This window comes from Pipistrellus hanaki, assembly GCF_964339955.1.
Source record: "Pipistrellus hanaki genome assembly, chromosome: 4".
Classification (NCBI taxonomy): domain Eukaryota; kingdom Metazoa; phylum Chordata; class Mammalia; order Chiroptera; family Vespertilionidae; genus Pipistrellus; species Pipistrellus hanaki.
This window is the reverse complement of record NC_140506.1, coordinates 33,267,093-33,288,160: the sequence shown is the minus strand read 5'-3', so window position 1 is coordinate 33,288,160 and position 21,068 is coordinate 33,267,093. Positions and strand designations below refer to the sequence as shown.

General features: G+C 44.0%; 1 long non-coding RNA gene across 1 annotated transcript; it reads right to left on the bottom strand.

Moving 5' to 3' along the window:
- Positions 1-350: 350 nt before the first annotated feature.
- On the bottom strand, positions 351-13,325 carry LOC311621983. The gene is made up of 3 exons (XR_014794920.1): positions 13,284-13,325; positions 9,677-9,740; positions 351-483 (listed from the first exon to the last, which is right to left on the bottom strand). It is a non-coding gene; the product is annotated as an uncharacterized lncRNA (long non-coding RNA).
- Between the last annotated feature and the right edge of the window lie 7,743 nt (positions 13,326-21,068).

Sequence of the window (21,068 nt, the reverse complement as noted above, 5' to 3'; positions counted from 1 at the left end):
TCAGGACAATAGCCTGTGAGCCGGGCCCAGGGAGAAAACTATGCAAAGGAAATGAGTTCTGTGGAATGGCCTCCTAATTGAGGGGAGAAAAGGAAGCCAGGCAGGAGCCATTGAAGTGAGTTAAGTGCCCAAACACACAGCATCTCCCCCTCCCCCCACCACCCTCCACCCCCACATGCTCTCTCTGCCTGCCGGCCTGGAATCAGCTGGGATGTGACAGATGGGGAGGGCCCGAGGGACAAGGAGGCCCAGGGTGTGCAAGAAGGAAACACAAGCTGGTCCTCTGCAGAGCTCCTAAGAGACTGCCCAGGAACCATCCCCTGGGGTGGGGATGGAGAGGAGGCCAGCTGTTCCACATGGTCCAGGCACTTCAGCTGTGCACCACAGCGGGGCAAGTGGTAGTCAAAGGAATCCCTCCTGTTTCCATGTGTGATGTTCAGGGTATGAATAAGGTGCTGCTCTCTCTCCCTGTAGATTGTAGTCCTGTGAGAAGAGAAAAAGAGAAAGAGAAAGAGAGGGGGGGGGGATTAACAAAGATGCCATGTCATCGCTGTTCCTCCAGGCGGGACTCTGAGCTCCTGCTGGCCCTGAGGTCCTGGGAAGATGCTCAGGCCTCCTCCCACCTCCTAGTCAAATCTGACCCCGGTCTCCCCAGGCTCATTCATACTCTAAATTCCACTCCTGCCTCCAGAAAATTTGCCCTCCCCAAACACATGGCTTCTCACAGCTGCCCCAGAGCAAACAGCCAGAGAAAATACCAGACAGCAGTTCACAGCAACCCATGTGAATCTGAACTGCACACTGCTGAGCCAGGTTCAGGCAGATCAAACAACAGCAGACTCTGGGCTGCAGGCTCTGACACCCAACCCAGGGGTTTGGGAACTGCATGCTGCTTTGCCTCTTGGCAGGCAGGGGTCAGTCCAGCAGGAGGGGAAAGCCTCGGTCTGGGGTGGGGTGAGCGCCCTTTCCCAGCTGTCAGCTGGGCCATGGAACCCAGCTGCACCCTTCCCCAGCACGCCAGGCTCCACCAGGGTAATGGCTGAGCTCATGCTTATTAACGGCCTGTCCTCCGGGATCAGGTGAGGGCAGGAGGGGGTGCTGGTGGCCAGGAGAGAAATCAAGGACATCACTACCAGACACAGAGGTCGTCTAGATTCCCACCAGAAGGCCTTAGAGAAAACCAGAAGTTAAAAACAGTGAGGCCTGCAAAAATAAGAAACCGAGCAGGCAGGCAGACAGGCTTCCTTAGTTGTGACCCTATAACCACCGACCCTGGGTTTGGGGACCATGGAAGGACTGGGCTGGGGAAAGCACAGAATATTTGTTCTCACATGTTTGGGAATGACCGGTTCATGAGGGCCTGAGGCAGGGCGACCAGGCCTGCTGGGGACAGGGCAGGTGAAGACTGGCCTTGGGCGTCCGCCTGAGAGCTAAACAGAAGCACAGCTTGCCCCTGCCAGGCACCAATCAGAGTTCTCCAAGCGGCAGCTGTTTCAGGGACAATGCGGGAACCTTTCCAGCTCCCAGCTTTCCAGCTCCCAGCTTTCCGGCTCCCAGCGTTGGAAAGGACCAAGTTGGTTTACAGGAGTAGGATCACCCTCGAATAGAAAAACCTTTTAATATTAATAACCTTAATTATTTTAAAAAAAATATATTTTATTGATTTTTTACAGAGAGGAAGGGAGAGAGATAGAGAGCTAGAAATGTCGATGAGAGAGAAACATCGACCAGCTGCCTCTTGCACACCCCCTACCGGGGATGTGCCTGCAACCAACGTACATACCCCTGACCAGAATCGAACCTGGGACCTCTCAGTCCGCAGACCAACGCTCTACCACTGAGCCAAACCGGTTTCAGCTAATAACCCTAATTATTATCCTTCAAATCAACACCTGGGGTTCTTACCATTAAATAAAAGATAAGTAATCACAGAGCCTGTGATTCCCCACAGCTCGCTGACGTAACCACTGAGCACGCACTGGGTTCCTGTAATGTGCTGGGCACTGGAGAAGGTATAAAATGCCTCGGCAAGAGCCCTGCTCTCTGAGACCTTGCGGATAGTAGGGAATATAAGCTGTGATCACAAACAACCATAAAATAACACAGATGGCAGCACCCAGCAGAAGATTTCTTATAGGATCGATCTGAACGAAATGCTACGAGCATACATGGGTAGTATCCCTGTCCTCTGAGGCATCCTAATAGCCACATGCATGCCCAGTGCCAAGATCTTGGTCTCTAAATACCTTGCTCCAATAAAAGAACCCAAGGCTGGTTAGAAAAATGGCTGATTCTAGGGTGGGGCGGGAGGGAGTGGGTAGAAAGGCCAGAAGGCACAGGAGGCAACCTAAAAAAGCTCTCAACAGTCAAAGTTAGAACAAATTTTGAACCACAAAATAAATAATAACATTGGATTATAACCTAAGAACAAAATAAATAGCCATGAGTTCATTCAGATGTGAATGAATGAATGAATGAATGGGAAAGAAGGGACAATTTAAGGACAAATAATCTGATCTACAGAACAGACAAAAAATAGGTTGAAAAGGTGAACAGAGCCTCAGGACCTGAGGAACAATATAAAAAGGTCTAATGTGCATGTGATTGGAGTCACTGGGAAGAGGAGAAAGATATTGGTATAGAAAAAATAATTTTGAAGGAATAATTACAGAAAATTTTCCAAATTCAATGAAAGACAAATTTATGGATTCAAGAACTTCAGAGAATACCAAACAGAATCAATGAAGAAATCTTGAAAGCAACCAGAGAAAAATGTCACATTTCAAGTAAAATTGGATTGGCTAATGAAGGTGAAATAAAGACACTCTCAGATGAAGGAATACCAAGAGATTTCATTGCCAATAGACCTGCTCTAAAATAAATGTTAAAGGACGTTTTTCAGATACAAGGAATATAATCCCAGTGGGGGGAATTAGAACTTCAGAAATGAAGGAAGAGCAACAGAAATGATAAATACCTAGGTAAAAAATATAATAAAACTACTTTTGTCCTCTTAAGTTTAAAAATATGTATGACTATTGAAAGCCAAAATTATTACATTGTTGGAGGGTAGGGGGCTCTAATGTATATACTAGATGTAATATATATATATATATATATATATATATATATATATATATATATAATACATATATAACAAAGTAAAAGGGAAATGAACATATATGAGTATTAGGTTTCTATATTCTCTTTGAAGTTGTCAAATATTACATTTAAATATTGTATTAAGTAAAACTGTAGGTATGTACATTATAATCCCTAGAGCAACTACCAGAAATAAATATAAAGAGCCATACAAGAGCCATGAGCCGGGCTCAGCCCAGACACTCCCCCTAGAGGCAATGTTGAGTGGTTGTATCCTATGACTCACCCAAACCTTCCCTGTGGGGTTCAATCCCAGGCCCCCCCAATGTCACATTTTCTATTTCCCCACTCCCTTAGCTATAAAGTGGCTCAAAGCTCAATCATATCCCAATGTCATAAGACAGGGTGTGAGAAAATTTAGGCCATTTCAGTCTCATCCTCTGATCTTGCAGATGGGAAAACTAAGGCAGAGAAAGTTACTATTTGCTCAGGACCCCACAGCATAGCACTGTTATAACCAGGCCTGGAAAAATCTCCCCACACCACACACAGTTGTGAAACCACAGCTCTGAGGATCCTTAGCCTGCTCCTCTGTCCTACCTGGGAGCAAGTCTTCATGTCCAGCTGTCCTCCAAGACTGGTAATAACTGGCACATACATATATCAATACTTCTGTTGTGCCCAGCACTATTCTAGTTCTGTCTGTCTGTCTATCATCTATCTATCCATCTTCCATCTGACTACCTATCTTTCTTTCTACCTATCTATCTTCTACTTATCTGTCTTTCTTCCTTTTATCTACCTTCTCTCTAACATTCTACCTTCTGCCTATTACCTGTCACCTACGTATCTATCAATCTAGCCATCTACACTAAATCCTCACATTGCCTCAATTAAAGTAGGTACTATTGTTTCTCCTGGTTTATAGATGGAGAAACTAAACCATCGAGAGGTTGGAAAACTTGCCCAGGAGGACATATTTAAAGAGTGTTGGCTCTGGAATTTGAACCCAGAGTAGAACTCTCTCTGACACCCCCTTGCCCAGAGAAAAACGCACCCTGGCTGCCTTGACCCATATCCCACACTCCCAGGAGCGTTCCTAACCAGGTGAAATCGGGTTAAAAGCATACGGAAGGCAGTTTTCAAGGGGAAAATGAGTAGGTAGCAGCTGACAAGAGGCCCCAGCAGCCTCCAAAGCCTAAGGAGAGAGGAGCAGGGCACCGTTGCTAGGCAACCTAGCTGAGGCCTCCCAGACAAGAATTTTCTCCCAGGCTCCTCTATTCTGATGACGCCAGCTTCTTCCCTTCCAGCTTGCTGCCCCCGAATCACCGCCACCTCCAGCCGTGTGGTGAAGGCAGTTTGGCCCTACTACAACATCCCTGGGGGAGCCAGACAAGAGCCGTCAGTCATTCTGGAGTCCAGCCTCGCTCCCTGGGAAAACCCAGTCTCCCGTGGCCCCCGGGGAAGGAGGCTCCAGCCAAGAAGGGGGTTTAGCTGAGCATCAGCAAACCATTTTACAGCTCAAGTTCAGTCTGACCAAGACGCAGTGAGTGGCAGCTGGCTGGTGGGATGAAGGAGCACTCAGAGTGCCTTCTCTGCCAACAAGCCCACGGTGTTGACATGATTCATGGGTCAGTCTCCCACCAATGGCCTCCCTCGGACCCACCTTTCTCCCCAATGACAAAATGGAGAGGCTGCTTCTTCCCACCCCTCTACCCCATTCAGCTCACAAATCATTTAGCAACACCACTTTCAGCCAGCAGCCTCAATGGATGTCTCATCTCGTACGGGCCAGATTCTTAACTTTTATAACTTATGTGGGGGATGGCTAGTCACAGGCTAGAAATCACTCCCTATTCATGTCATTAGAAAACACACCAACTTTCTGCACAGGAAGAGCTATGGAGGTGGGGGGCAGGAAAACAGCTCCCACCATGCACATCTTGGTGATAACACACAGGACAGCCCATAACAAAGAACCGTCCAGCCCCAAATACCGACAATGCTGAGGTATCACTTTGCAGAGATACCGGTTTTAGGCCGAGCCTTCTTACTAACCAGCCCTGCAAAGGCACCGAGAAGCCCACAGCTGCTTTCTGTTGAAGGTTAAAAGCATCTTTCAGCGACGCTCTTATCATTGTCTCCCAGGCCATTTCCAAAAGTGGGGCTCCAATGCCAGGGGATATTAGGGGGTATTAAGTCCACTTCGCACTGATTTCTTTTAACTCATCCTAGATTGGAACCCAGGGCTCTCCTGCTGGTCTGCCAAGGAAGGGAAGGCATGCAGCTGGAGGAGGCAGAGGGCCTTCTGGACTGTAAATGTTTCCCTGCCACCTGATGCTGTGTTTCTAACATACTGTCAAATTTCTAGAAACCAGCAAGTAACTGTTTGCCATTCCCCTAACTTGGGATCCCAAGAGAACTGGAGCCATTTTCCCCAGTCCATCGGTGGACTTGCCCGGGGAAGGGAACAGAGAGCTCATCATTATTATTCCACGCTTCTGGTAAAACACAAAAAGGGCTAGCTTGTCTTGGTGAATGGGTTCTCATTTTAAATTTCACAAGAAGCCAGTAAAGCAGGTATTAGCATTATTCCGTTTTACAGAGGAGAAGACTGAGGCCTAGAGAGAAATTCAGTAACTTGTCAGCTTGAAATTGTCAGGGCTAGATTTGAATCCAGATCCACTTGGGCCAAATGCCACAGCTCACAACCACACACTCCATCCCTCTTAGACCTGATGTACAGACATAGTTTAAGTACATTAATGTGATACAATGGGAAGAGAACAGGACTTAGGACTAGGAGCCAAGATTTTAGCTCTAGCTCTGCCACTCCTAATCGGAGGTGCCACTTATTTCATGACATGTCCTATGTTAAGCATTACCTCATATATTCCTTACATTTTGCTACAAAGGTTTGATAATACAATGACCATTTTACAAGTGGAAGATTCAAGATGCCGAGAGGTAGAGTAACTTGTCCAAATTGCCCAGATGTTAAGGGACTGAACTGGAATTTAAAACTAGCTTTGTCTCACTCCAAAGTTCTTAATCATATCAACCCCAGACCAGAGTCCCTGGAAAAGCCCCTTCACTCTCTGAGCCTCCAACTCCTCCCCTTTAAAAGGTGAAGGATGTGATTCCTTAGGCCCTTCTGCTCCAACAACCCCACTGGATGGCTCAGGGCACTGGGCAGCCAGGGCTTTAGTGTTGAATCCTCTAAGGCCTGGTTTCTCTGCGTTGGCACTGTCAATAGGTGGGACTGTACAGTTCTGTTATGGGCTGTCTTGTACCTTATAGCAGCAACCCCAGCCTCTTCCCATTAGATGCCAGACACATTCTTTCCTCGAGCTGTGACAACTAAAAATGTCCCCAGATATTGCCAAATGTCCCCTGGGGAGCAATCTCGCTCCACCCCTTCTCCTTCCCTGCATTGAGAACCCCTGCACTAAGATAAGACTACATTGGCCCAATTATACATCTTTACAGAGGTCGTGGTGGTCAGCATTTCTTTGCTCAGAAGTCCCTGTCCTTACTGGTAACATCACCAGCTGGGAGGACCAAGGAGAGATCTGATGGTATAAAAACCAGCCTTTTTAATTTTATTGAGCTAGTCCTTGGCCTTAGACTCTCATCAGTTCAGAAATTGGTGGCACTGGGATGCTAGCACATGAGAATGTCAGACCCTGTTCCCCTCCCTCCTCCCTTCCTCTTTCCCTCCCTCCTGCTACCCCTGCCTCTGTGTCTGTCTCCTATCCCCACCACCTCCACCCTCACCCCTTCATCTCTTTCTTATCAGACATTGGCAGAGCATAGGCAATGCTGTTGCCAGGAAAGTGTTTGCATTCTTGAGCACACTGCTTCCCAGCAGGCCTTCCCTGTGGAGAGCCAACACTGGGCAGCCCCACACCAAGGGTGCGAGCTAAAAAACGGGCTGTGCGAGGCAGACATTGCCTTCCATGGGTGCTTGAGCCTGTGAAGGGCCCAGACTCCTTTATGCACACCCTTTGCCCCACCCACTCTGGCTCTGGTCACAGAGCACTCCTGCTGTGAACAGAGAACACCACGGGGGACACACTTGGAGCAATCCACAGGCTATCTCAGGACCTCTTCCCTCCAGAGCTCTGAGCTGTGGTGAGAGTGGGCAGGCCTCTGCCCTCTGCTCCTGGATTCGTCCTGGGACATGACCATAGGTCAGTGGTGTTGTGTTTAGAGCCTGGGTCTGTGGCAGCGTTTCCCCTCGGGCCCCACGTCTACCCTTGAGAACATGAGGCTAATTCTCCTCCTGCATGAGAGCCCATCAAACATCTGCTGCCTTACCATGCCTCCCCCCTCTCCTCTCCCAGAGGTTAAACACCGCAGTTCCGCAGAGTATTAATCCTGGGATATGATTTACAAACACAGCACTAGCCTGGATGTGTTTCCTTGCCAGTATCCCCATCCAAAGACATATATTCAGAATTAAATCCACACATTATTCATGTTTTCCTATTCCTCTATTGCAATGGATGCCAGCAGCCTCTATAATAAATATCCTAGGCGTGGTATGTTTTTGCAAGCCTCAGCTCATTCTATGACATCACTGTCCTCACACCATTATTTCAGGTTTGTGTCGTCTTTAGGACATTTGGGATTTCTCTCCATGTCCTTAGCCAGTGGGCTTACTACTTCTCTGAATACTGAGTCTGTATTTTTACTAACACAGCGGATGATAACAGTAGCCTCCTGGTAGCCATGTCACATTAATGACCCGCAGTAATCTTGTAGTCAACGAAAACTTTAAGGTGACTTTCATGTTAACTCCCGTTAATGTGGCCATGTCATCAGTGCCAGGTACATGGAATTAATTTTTTTATAACCTCAAGACTTAGCATGTGTCTCTACTCCGTGTTACCTACTAACCTCTCTTATGTTTTTGAATCTCAGTTTTACCTTCCAACATACTTGTTCTCATCCAAGGTCTATATAATCAGTGTATTTGAAAGTCCATCTTTCTGTGTTTTCATCCAAGGTGTTAATAAATATATTGGTAAAGATGATAGCGATTTTGAATTGTCTACTGGAGAGATCTGCCCATACATAAAAGAGTAATCTTAGGCATAGCTGTCTGCTCAGCTATGAACTTATATAACCATAGTACCTGTGAGCCAGCGTTTAAATGTTTGGTATAGGATAACCTGAGGAACTATTCTGAGAGCTGTTGTGTTGGAACATGGAGTGGGGTCCAGAGAATTACGATGGTGAGGACTGATCTGAGAAAGGTAGCTGAGATCTCAGGATGTAGACTGGATAGGGAGTGGCGGTTCTATGTAAGAAGGCAAAGTCAGCCGAAACCGGTTTGGCTCAGTGGATAGTCGGCCTGCGGACTGAAAGGTCCCAGGTTCGATTCTGGTCAAGGGCATATACCTGGGTTGCAGGCACATCCCCAGTAGGAGTTGTGCAGGGGGCAGCTGATCGGTGATTCTCTCCCATCGATGTTTCTAACTCTCTGTCCCTCTCTCTTCCTCTCTGTAAAAAAAAAAAAAAAAAAAAAAAAAAAAAATCAATAAAATATATTTTTTTTTAAAAAAAGAAGGCAAAGTCAGAACAGGGAGAGACACAGACCTGAACACACAGTACAAACCAAGGAAGTGGGACAGGCCTCAATCACTGGATCTGAAGTCAGATGGAGCCTTGTCACCATAGCAACTTGTTATATGCAATACACAAGAAATTATGTGAATCTGGATAGTATAAAAGAGGGATGGGAAAAAGAGAAGCCACCCAGTTGAGTCCAGAGGCTGATCTAAACGATCAGGTTTCTATACAGGCCTCTTTCAAAGAGTGGGGCCCTTTTTTCTTAAAATGGCTAATTGGTCAGATGCTCAGGATGCAGACCTCTTTGTCTATAGCAGTGGTTCCCAAGGTGGGGCAATTTGATTTTTAAGGGGGGGGGGTGTCAATTTGAAATTGAGTTATTAACAGTGAATTTTTTTGCATTTCTTATGATTCTAGGAGCTTCTATCTCTACAGGCTAACCAATAACAGGTTTATACCCAAAGACAATGTCTGGTGCTCTGTGATATAACGAATCTGGTCTTAGAAGCTACACTCATTTTGTGCCAATTCAGTCTTCTTTCTCATACCCTCTGCCTTTGGATGCTATTTTCTCTAAGCCATGTTTATGCTGCCAAATTGTAGTTTGGAGAAACTTCTCCCTGATGGAGTAGGGGAGAAAAACAGGAAATGAGCAGTGATGCTTGCCCTGTCATCTCCCCGCGTTACATCACCTGCTCCTGGCCTTTATTTCTTCATTGTTTTGATCCCTGTGCGGCTTCGTGAAAGCCCTTGTTTTTGCCCTGAGCATTTTCCATGAGCCTCAGCTTGTTCTATGACCTCACTTTTCTGGCATGATTCCTTCAGGTGTGTGTCTTTGTGTGTGTGTGTGTGTGTGTGTGTGTGTGTGTGTTTGACTATATGTCCACTTATTTTTTTCAACAGAATAATATTATATCACTAACATTTTTATTTAGCAGCCTCTTCCATCCCTCCTGAGGCATATTCCCCCTCGGAGCCTTTGGCTCTGAGATCTTACCTCTGTTTTTCTGGCTTCAGTCCTGATCTTACTTCAGCCCAGACCATACACTGGCAGTGCAGATCTAAAGATGCAAAAAACCATAGAGCACAGCTTATAAAAGAAACCCTAGCCAAAATTGGTGTGAGACTTAAAAATAAGAACAAGCAAACAAACAAAAACAAAAAGGAAAATAAGAGCAATAAGGAAAAGTAAGGCACTTTTCCTGATCACCTGGATATCTGTGGGAAATGCAGATTCTTGGCCTCACCCCAGACCTCCTGAGTCTCTGAGGTGGAAGCCAAGGCATTCATTTTTAGACAATTTCATTAGATATTTCTTATGTAGAGCAAAGTTTGACAATCACTTCACTAGAGGCCAGAGAAAGGAGAACTGAGTGAGCTTTGGTAACTGGGATCAATTGGAAAATCAAAGCCCACACAATTCTTTGTACTAATACATCACAATGAGTTGAAACCTCCTAATTTCAAAGGTTCTTTCAGCATGGATCAGAAAAAAAGTTTAACACTGGTAGAAACAAGATTCTAACTAAAGTATTAAGGGAGAAAGTTTTAGGATTCAATTATAGAACTAGAATTTCATGCTGATATTAGAATAGTCATTCTTGCATCGTCTTCTTAAATCAACCCCATTAGATAGAACAATAACTCAACATGCGCACACTGTGATAAATATTGGGTACTGAACAGTGGAACACAGGAGTCTTGAAGCCTGGAAGCCCTGCATTGGAATGCTGTGTCTACACTGAATAGCCAGTGACTTCATCCAAGTTGCTTAAGTATATCTGCAAAGTGTGGATAAGAATACTAACCTTGATTTTTGAAAAAGAAAACAATTAGTAAGCAATCCTATATAATAAAAGGCTAATGTGCAAATCAACCAAACAGCAGAATGACTGGTCACTATGATGTGCACTGACCACCAGGGGGCAGACACTCAACGCAGGAGCTGCCCCCCGGTGGTCAGTGCACTCCCACAGGGGGAGCGCAGTTCAGCCAGAAGCCAGGCTCATGCCTAGTGAGCACAACGGTGGTGGTGGGAGCAGGCCTAAGCTGTCAGTTGGACATCCCCCGAGGCTCTCAGACTGTGAGAGGGCACAGACTGGGCTGAGGGAACCCCCTGAGTGCATGAATTTTGTGCACTGGGCCTCTAGTATATCTATAAAGCACCTACATTCCTTTCTAATCTAAGGAGGATGTATGCCCACACTAACCTTTTTCTCAGTCCATGGAGAGTTCTTGAGGAACACTTCCCACCCAATTTAATGTAAATCAAAACTCTGAAAAAAGCCAAAAGCTCCAGGAAAAGAAAGACTGAATCTGTTGTAAGTTGAATTCTAATTAAGGCTTGACTTCAATTAATTATTCATTACCTATTTACAGTTATTGTTCATATGGTCATAATTTCAAAATGCATTTTCCCAAAAAGGATCTAAAAATTAGAAACTTTTTTTGTTTTGCAGCGTATATTGAGAAAATGCTTTTGAAATATGAAGGCTATAGAATTTTGGAATTGTCCTTTGTACAAATTCCTTTCTTTTAGTAACATTTTAATCTTTGTAACTACAGTGAGTGCTGTCCTGGGAAATTATCTCTTTGATTATGGTGTTTGTTTTTTAACTAACAATGTTGACCCATTGGCACTTAGGGCTTTATTTATCCATCTACCCATCTATCTATGAGCTATATAGCACCTAATTTGACTTGATGAGTCACTGCCCCAAATTCCAATGACCCCTCCTGACAGATTGCCAGAACTTTTCTCAAATCTCTTATGGGGAGGCCTTCCTACCTTTAGGGGACCCAACAGAGAGGCTTTGAATTGGTGATCACATCTTGTATTTACATAATGACTCCTTAGATCATAAGCCATTAGAAAGGGATTCAAAAACGTAACACTGTCAAGTCCTTCTATATGATAAACAAGACCAGGATTGTACCTTGTTCAGCCTCTGTTGCTGGAGGGATAGCTATTGAAATGACATATAGTTACGGAAGGTGCTCTCAGTCAGCCACTTTTATTAGCAGGTGAAGGAAGCAACCACACTGGAGAAAAGCAGAGCTGTCTCTAAACACTAATTAGTAAGATTTAGTACTTAAAGCTAGTACATGGAGAAAGGAAGGAAGGAAAGAACGACAGAGGGACAGAAGGAGGGAGGTTCTGACACCGAGGGGCCTGGTTACAATAGCAGCAGGGACCCCAGAGGAAGATGCAGGTTGGATTGCCACTGGAGCAGACTCTCTCCTCAGCCTCGTCGGTTGAGGGTGACTGAGGTTCTGTGGCACACAGGAACTGGAGACTTACGTGAACATCCACTGTATGTCCTTTAAAGTTCTTGCAACTAACTGTGTGTGCCAAATTGTATCTGATTTCCAAGAACGATTTCAGTCATTTTCAAATGCCTTTCTTCATTTTTCATGAATGCTTTTGAGTATGTTCAAATGGAGATGCATGGCGAAGTGACTCCTATTTGTTACCGTTAAGGCTCTAATGTCAAGAATAGTAAAATCCAGGCAATCAAAGCCTTCCCACACCCACCCTCAAAATTCTATTTTAAGGAGGCCTAATTCTCAAAAGACTCCTGGGTCTTTGAAAATAAAAAGCAGAAGTGCTCCATAAAATGAATAGGAGCTCCCATATGTTGATTTTGATTAATTGGATCCTCAAGAATCTTTCTATTGTAACACTTTGATTTCATTCAAGAATTTTAAATAGGAAATGGGAAGCAAGAAAGGAGTATTAGTTAAGGAAGGAAGTGATCAAGATGGCACTAGGCATTCAGAACTAGATGCTGTAACAAATAATACAGGATGGTTCAAACACCATAGAAGTTTATTTACCTCAGTTCAAAGAATAGGAGGCATTAGGGTCCTTCTCAGTTGGAGGTTGTTTTGCCTCCATCACCTGTCACCTCAAGAACTCGGGCTAATGGGGCTCTGCCATCTTTATCATAGAGTTTCCAAGGTCACTATAATCATCTCCATCCCAAGGGAAACAGCATGGAGGAATGTTTATGGGAGGTTTCTATGGGCCAGGCCTAGAAATGGGACATACGACTTCTGTTCACATTAAATTGGCTAGAACTTAGTCACAGGACATTACCCTACTACAAGGGATACTGGGAAATACAGTCTTAATTATATTCCCAGGAATGTGAGGAGACAGTTAATCAATAGTTAGCAGTCTAGCCAAAACCAGTGTGGCTCACTGGTAGAGTGTCGGTCTGCGGACTGAAAGGTCCCAGGTTCGATTCCGGTCAAGGGCATGTACATTGGTCGCAGGTACATCCCCGGTAGCGGGTGTGCAAGAGGCAGCTGGTCGATGTTTCTCTCTCATCGATGTTTCTAGCTCTCTATCTCTCTCCCTTCCTCTCTGTAAAAAATCAATAAAATATATATATTTTTTTAAAAAATAGTTAGCAGTCTATAACACAGAATATTTTTTTTTAATTTATTGCCCCAACCCTCCCAAAATGGAATACTAATGCTTCATTTCTAAGACCATTACAGAAAGTCAAAAGATGTTTATATTTACTACGTAAGGTTAAGAGCTACCATTTACTGAACACTTAATGTGTTTCAGTGCCTGTGTTAAATGCACACCTTACCTTATTTAATCCTCGCATCAACCCTGATTTCACAAACAAGGAGACTGAGACTGAGAGAGGATGAGTCATCTGTGCAAGGTCACAAACAATGACAGAGCTGAACCCAGGCTGTCTGACCGATGGCCGTGCTCCCAACCATTTCATTGCATAACCATTACCACATCCCAAAAGGACCAAAATACGCATTGTAATCTTCTGCAAAGTAAAGACAAGGTTCTTCTGTTTTTAACAGCAGGGGGGAAAAAGAAAAAAAAAGAAGGAATGATCTTCAGGTTTTGAATATCCTCAAGTGAATAAACTTGAAATAGAAAATCAGGAAAGCCTTTGGCCAAATTTAGAAAGCCCTGGAACTCCTTGGATTCTGCCATTGAAACCTCACTGGAGCCTTTCTGGTTTATTTTTAGTTCTTACCAGGCACCATTTCCTGGATCAGTGAAGCAGGTTTAAAACAGCCTTATGAGGGTTTTGGACATAAGTGAGATTTTAAAACCGAGTGTGAAAGAAATATAGCTAAACCATGGGACAAGAATGTCTAAAATAAATAAGAGAACAGCACTTAGCAGTAAGAGGACATATCTATCAAAGCCAGGTATGCCCTCCCGAAAGGTGAGGTCCTCCAGAAACCTTGTTTATTCCTGCAGACTGCTGACCTTGGCCTGAGACTGAAGGGCCCTGTGATTGGCCTTGCGTCTTTTATTAAAAAGGACAATGCAGGTTCCATGTGATTAAGTTTGTTTTATTAACTTTGTCTTTTTTTGGGTTTTTTTTTTTTTTTTTATCATCTATAAGAAAATTTTGCCTAACCCAAGTATATTTTTTATCTTTTCATCTATAACATTAGATCTGAGTTTGGTGTATAGTCTTTAAAGTTAACATTTTTATATGGAAAAGTTATGGGTGGATTCTTTTTGTTTTACATTGGATATACAATTTTTCCAGCATCATTTGTTAAAAAGACTGTTCTGTATTGTCCTTGCAGTCCTGTTAAAAATCAGTTATCTATATATATTAAAGGCTAATATGCAAAGTGTCTCCTCGGGAGTTCGACCAGGAGTTCAATCCCTTGCTATGATGTGCAATGACCACCAGGGGGTGGTGCAGAACATGGAAGATGACCAGTGGCAGCAGCAGGGCACTGAGCGAATGAGGGAAGGAGGAGGTGGGGAGGCGGGGAAGAGGGGAGGCAAGGAACCTGATCAGCCCTGATCACCAGCCAGGTCTAGGGACCCTACCCATGCACAATTTCATACACTCAGCACCTAGTATCCTATATAATAGGAGACTAATATGCAAATAGGCCAAACAGAGGAACAATCGAAACTGAATAACCAGTCGCTATGACGTGTGTTCACCACCAGGGGGCATATGAGGAACATGGCAAGCATTGGCCACGGTGGGATGGTGGAGCAGGTGAGCAGGGCTGCCAGACCAAGGCAGGGCACCAGTTGTTGTCATATGGGTGAGCCTTTGGTAGTTACTAAAAATTCTTTGCTCTCTCAACATGGTCCCGCCCAGCACTCAGACCTGTGGTAGGCACTGGCCCCACTCACACTTGCAGCTGGTCCCGATCACTCAGCACCATCAGTGGGTGCAAGCAGCAGCTGCCAGCCCTGAGGGCTTCTCCACCTTCCCCTGCTCCTGAGGGGTGATCAGGGCAGCAGCCACTACTCACACCCACTGACGGTGCCAGCTCCTCTTACACCTGCTGCTGGTGCTGGCCCCAATTGCTTCACACCATCAGTGGGTGTGAGCAGGGCCAGCACCATCAGCCCATGGGAGTGGCGGTGGCGAGAGCAGGGCTACTGGCAGGCAGGGGATGAGGGGCCACAACGGGAGGCATGGAGAATGGGCCGAGACCTGCCTCTGTGCCTAATGGAGCCTCACAGCCCACAGTTCCTTTCAAGGTGCACGAATTCTTGCACTGATCCCCTAGTGTATATATAATTTGTAAAGATATGTGTATGTACATTTAGAGTCTCTATTTGGTTCTATTGATCTATTCCATTATCACACATATCAATCACTATACTCTTATATTAAATCTAGAAATTAGTGTGAGTCCTCCAACTTTATTCTTTTTAAAAATTACTTTGGCTGTTCCAGTGCCTTTGCTTTTCTACATAAATTTTAGGGTCAGGTTGCAATTACATGGTGAAATGTAACTAATGCAGTGCTTACACGCTGAGACAGGCAAGCTTCTTCTGTTAGGTCATCAGTGGCGGGAGCTGGAAAGTTTCAGAGAGCACTTTTGCTTGAGGGCCACTCCCAGAGATTCTGATGAAGTTGGTTTGAGCTGTAGCCCATATTAGAATTTTTGGAAACCAATTAGGTGATTTAATGTGTTGCAAAATTTGAGAAGTACTGCAAAGGTAGTATTTTCATGTTTCCCTTCTGTTTCAACTGTCACTGTTGGGGGGTGGGAGGCTGCCATTCTCAGATTCTCTCGTATATATTGCCTCACTTCTTACCCACTTCAGAGTCTTGGGTCGGCCTGGGTATGCACAATCCTTCCTTCCCCTGTGCATACCCACCCTTTACTACTTTGTTCCAGTCAAAGAGTATTGACAAACCCAGGCATTTTGGGTGTCCACAGATAGTGGTACTTAGAAAAGGGGTAAGTGGGTGTCTATAATGCTGCACCTGGACAGCTGGGGAGGTTAGGATGTCATGCCTGTCAGGCGGAGGGGAATAACTGGAAATCTGGGGTCAGATATTACATTTTTGACCCATTAGTGACACATCCTGACACTTTAAAAAATTGCAAGAAAACATCAAATATTCTAACTTGTAAGTGTAACAATAGAAGGATATACAGTAAATAGTAGGTCTGCAAGGGTATCATTTTGTAAAGTATATAACTGTCTGACCACTATGCTGTACACCTGACACTAATACAAAATAATATTGAATGTAAACTGTAATTGAAAAATAAGGTTAAAATATAATAATAAAATAAATACTATCATTATCACCCAGTAAACGCTGGGTCTGAAAATGTTTCAGAGAAAGCTATGGCCTCGCTTCTTCCCTTGATAAGTCATATAATGATGGCCACTTCCTCAGTGTTGTCCTTGAGGACATATGTCTGGGTGTGACACCAATCGTTGTTATTGTAACTAGCTGAGATGACTGGTGGATGACTTGTTATGGTGGATAAATGTGTTTCTGGCTTGTCTTTGCAATATGTCACACAGGACACTGGGCAGAAATCTACCAGAGCAGTATGGTTATTACGTTAATGGTTTGGAACCCTGGGGCCCCCAAACCACAAGGGCACAATAACCTGACTTGGGGTAGCCAATCTGGCCCTGGCTGGAGGCCAAGGGGACAGCTGACAAGGAGCGTAGCTTGCATGTGTACAACTGGCTTCCCACTCCGCTCCATGGCACCATGCTCTGCTGACAGCCCGCCCCGGAAGACCAACCTCACTGCCAGTCTCCAGACACTGCTGCGACATGAGTGGTCACCGCCTTCTCTCCCCGACCCAGCTGTGCGAGGGCCTAGACATTGATTTATTGCTTGTTTGCTGTTAAAATTGGCCTACATAAAAGGAAAGCAATTTTAGCAATGCTTTGCTGTGAGAGATTTTATCTCTTCTTAACCCTTCCCTTGCACAAAAAAACCTTGCCATTAAGGCAGCAGTATACTTCCCTCCCCACAGAGCTAAACTGCTCTGTGTGCTACCCAAAGTGCCATCTATCAGAGGCAGAAAAGGGAATATGCACTTTGGCATTAATAGAATAAGAATTCCCGGCTCTGCCATTTACTAGCTTCATGACCCGTGGAGCTAGTAAAGTGTCTGGCATATGTTAAGTGTGCAAAGAATAGGAGGCATTGTCATTGTTATTTACACATTTTAATCCAGAGCTATGATTGACCCAGATGCATATTCACAAACTGGTTACAGTCCAGCCAAATAGGAAAATTATTATCTCTGCCCCTATCTGTTCCCTCAAAGAGGTAGTCAATCCCAGGATATTAGCTTCCCTCCTTAGCTACCCAGCCATGTTTTTCTACATATGGAAGTCACAAATCCCTGTTTGTTTTGAACAAGTACCTATGACATGGGCCTAGTGCCTTTGGAGAGGAAAGAACACCTAAGACTTGTAAGGTTAGTAGTGATTGCTTCCCCAAGCTCTCAGATGAGACCTCAGCTCTGATAGATTCATTATTACAGTCTCATGAGAGATCTTGAAGCAGAGTCCTACCTGAATTCCTGACCCACAGAAACTGTGAGATAATAAGTGTGTTGGTTAAGCTACTACGTTTGTGGTAGTATTACAAATAGAGCCACCTGTCTATAGTAATTTATTAATCTAGTTGGGGAAACATGACATGCCTACTATATGCTAACCCACAGCAGGAGGTAGCATTTGACAAGTGGTTAAAAAATAAAAAAAATAATAATAAAAGTGTTTAATTCCCAAGGTGATCCAGGTTATCTACATATGAAAGTCTTACTATTTAATGATTACTAATGAACCCTCAAATATAGTATCGAGGGTTTAATTGTGTGGATTTAAATTCAAATTATTGTTACATATTTTTTAAGCTTGATAGCAAGTAGGTATTGTGCTATCTTTATTCATCCATTAAACATACAACATAAATAGAAGCATTAAGGTAAGATTCAAACATCTGTACTTGTGTAGCCTTAGTTGGTTTGGCTCAGTGCATAGAGCATCGGCCTGTGGACAGAAGGGTCCCCAGTTTGATTCCTGCAGGCTCCATCCCCAATTGGGGGTGTGCAGGAGGCAGCCGATCAATGATTCTCTCTCATCATTGATGTTTTATCTTTCTCTCCTTCTCCTTTTCCCTCTTAAATCAATAAAGACTTTTCTTAAATCTATGCCTGTGTAAATTTTACTATTACCATAGCATTAAATTTGCCTACCCACAATCTTGGGTAGCCAAATGATGATTGATTTTATTTGTTTTGACTCATCAACCATTTTTTGTCTAAACATATGCCTGGGTGGAGTCTGAGCCATGGTGCTATGGGGTTCACGCTGAGAAATGATGAGGTAAAAAAACCCTCTAATTCTAAGCACTTAGCCTCGATTTGGGCAATGCACAGTGTGATAACTTACTTCCCACAATCCTCTGCTAACTGTATTATGGAAATGATGGTAACTACTTCAAAGTGGCTTTGGTGCCATTCATTGTCAACTCACCTCGGTCAACCAGCTGTCTCACGGACTTGCCTTTTGTCCCAAGCCTTTGATGAAACTGGCATTTGTGTCAATAAACTTTAAGCCCATCTTGCTGAGATAATTATCTGGGTCACTCAAATTTCAGCTACCTTAAATAATTACAGGCTTTTAGCCTCAAATATAAAGTGATTAAAGAAGAAGGAACCTGGGGGTGTCCTTGCCAAAGTCAATTAGATGGAAATGCTGGCCCGTCTGGGCTCAGGCCTCTGATTTGAATGCACAAGCCTCTGGGCTATGTCAGGGCCTCGCAGAGAGTAAGTCACTCATAAAATACACATTTGTTTGGCTGAAGCATGATCTAATTTGCAAACACAACCATTTCATCATATCAGCTGGTGAGGGAAACGCTGTCTCAAGGACACATCCTAAAGACTGCTTTGTGGTGCAACGGCCCCGAGCATCAGCAACCAGAGAGTAAGTCCACTCTCCCTAGGAACAGAGATTGTAGCAAAAGTCACAGAACATATTTCAAAGCTATGCCCATCCAGAAGCTCCAGGCAAACTTTATAGTCTCACTAGATTCTTTTCCCCCATGGCTTCAAGGGATTGACTTTTGGTCCTTTCATATATTTATCTCTATATTCTTAAGGTAAGAAAACTCACTCATTACAAAAGACTCATATTCTCATTTTGGTCAAAAGCTTGAAATGTTCAGAGGGAAAAAAAAATCTTTGGAAACCAGGAAATCGTGACACTTCAATCCCTTTCCTCCTGTGGACTAGAAAGACAAAGCCCTTTAGTAAGCACCCCACCCCCACTTCCATCTCCACCTGTCAGTGCTTAAAACTGGAGACTAATGGTAGGCAGGCTTCTCCTGCGGATCGTAATTGCCTTTCCAACAGAGAAGCCATCTCCAAAGCAACCAAGATATAAGCTATGAATCCAAGCTGCAACTCCTCTATGTAAATTGCTTGCAATGAAATTGAAATTTCCCGAAAGAAAGATGCACTGGTTTGGTCTGTCAAATGCATTCCTATCGCAGATGCAGGGGTATGAGCCGGTGATAGGAAACTGTCCACACTCCGTCCATTGTACACAGAGATAAGACCCAAGCGCTTTTCAATCTGATCTTAAATTTAAAAAGAAACCATGACATTATTGATAATGTGATTCAATAATTCTGATTCATTATTTAAAGCAGCCCCACTGCCGACATTAGTCCCAAAATGAAATAATGGTGTTTTATACACCCTCATCTCACATCAGCTTTTTTTCTTCTTCTTCTTTTTTTTTTTTCTTTTCTCTCACATTAGCTTTCCACGTTTTTGTGCCATAGATTTTTGGTCTTTGGCATGCCTTGACTATTCACTATTAAATGTTACGATAAATTTTCCTGTTTTGTTTTGTTTCTTTAATATATATATATATATATATATATATATATATATATATATATATATATTTGCCATAAACTCCTCTACCTCTAAAACAGGAGCCAGTGTCAGATAATGTTCTATTGTACGAAGCAACATTATTATTACTCAGTTAACAATTTACCTGCACAACCCTGCCGAGGGTATGAGATACGTAGACACATGGGGGCACAACATTTGTTGAGCACTTGGCACAGATTTCCCCGAACTACTCACACTTCATTGGGCCCACATCTGCCTCCATCAGACCCTCCCTCTCATGGGTTCACCTTACTTCCCCACCCTACACACTCCATACCTGAAGGCTCCTCCAGCTCTTTACTTTTTATTTTTAAAATATATTTCATTGATTTTTTACAGAGAGGAAGGGAGAGAGATAGAGAGCTAGAAATATCGATGAAAGAGAAACATAGACCAGCTGCCTTTTGCACACCCCCTACCGGGGATGTGCCTGCAACCAACATACATGCCCCTGACCGGAATCGAACGTGGGACCTTTCAGTCTGCAGACCGAAGCTCTACCACTGAGCCAAACCGGTTTCGTCTCCCTCCAGCTCTTTATGAAAATCAAAGAATAGAGGAAAAAACATAAGGAACTCTGGGGCAGAGCAGTATTCATTTGCCCCATCTTTCATTACAATCCAGCCCCTGGTTTTCAGCTGGGCACGTGGCTGCCTGGAAAATAGTTAGGGATGACGTAGGCCTATTTCCAGCCAATGGTATATAAATAGAACTTATTTTTGGAAATGTTTGGAAAATTCCATTAAAATGTATCTGGCCTAGGCCCTTTGCCCCCTTTCTTCTTTGTCCTTTTCTGCATCCTGCTGTTGGATGGAGATGGCTAGAATGCCAGCCACCACTGTGATCCAAGAAGTTGAGGGCCATACTCCAAAGGAGTGGCAGAGAACTCTATGGAACAAAGCCACCATACTAGCCCTGGACACTCTGTCTCCAGATCTGAGTGTAAGGAGAGACACAGGGAAGCCACAATTACTTGGGGTGCCTGTTACTTACAATGGGATTTGATGTTAACTGTAGGCGCTCTGATTTTCATTAGCACCAGGAGTTGATTTATGTTTGTATCTGCATTCAGATCATGAATTTTTTTAAGCACCTGGTAAGATCCCAGGCTTGACAAATGTTTGCAAACTAATTGAAAGAACAGCCCCACTAGTAAAGAAAAATCTCATTTATTCATT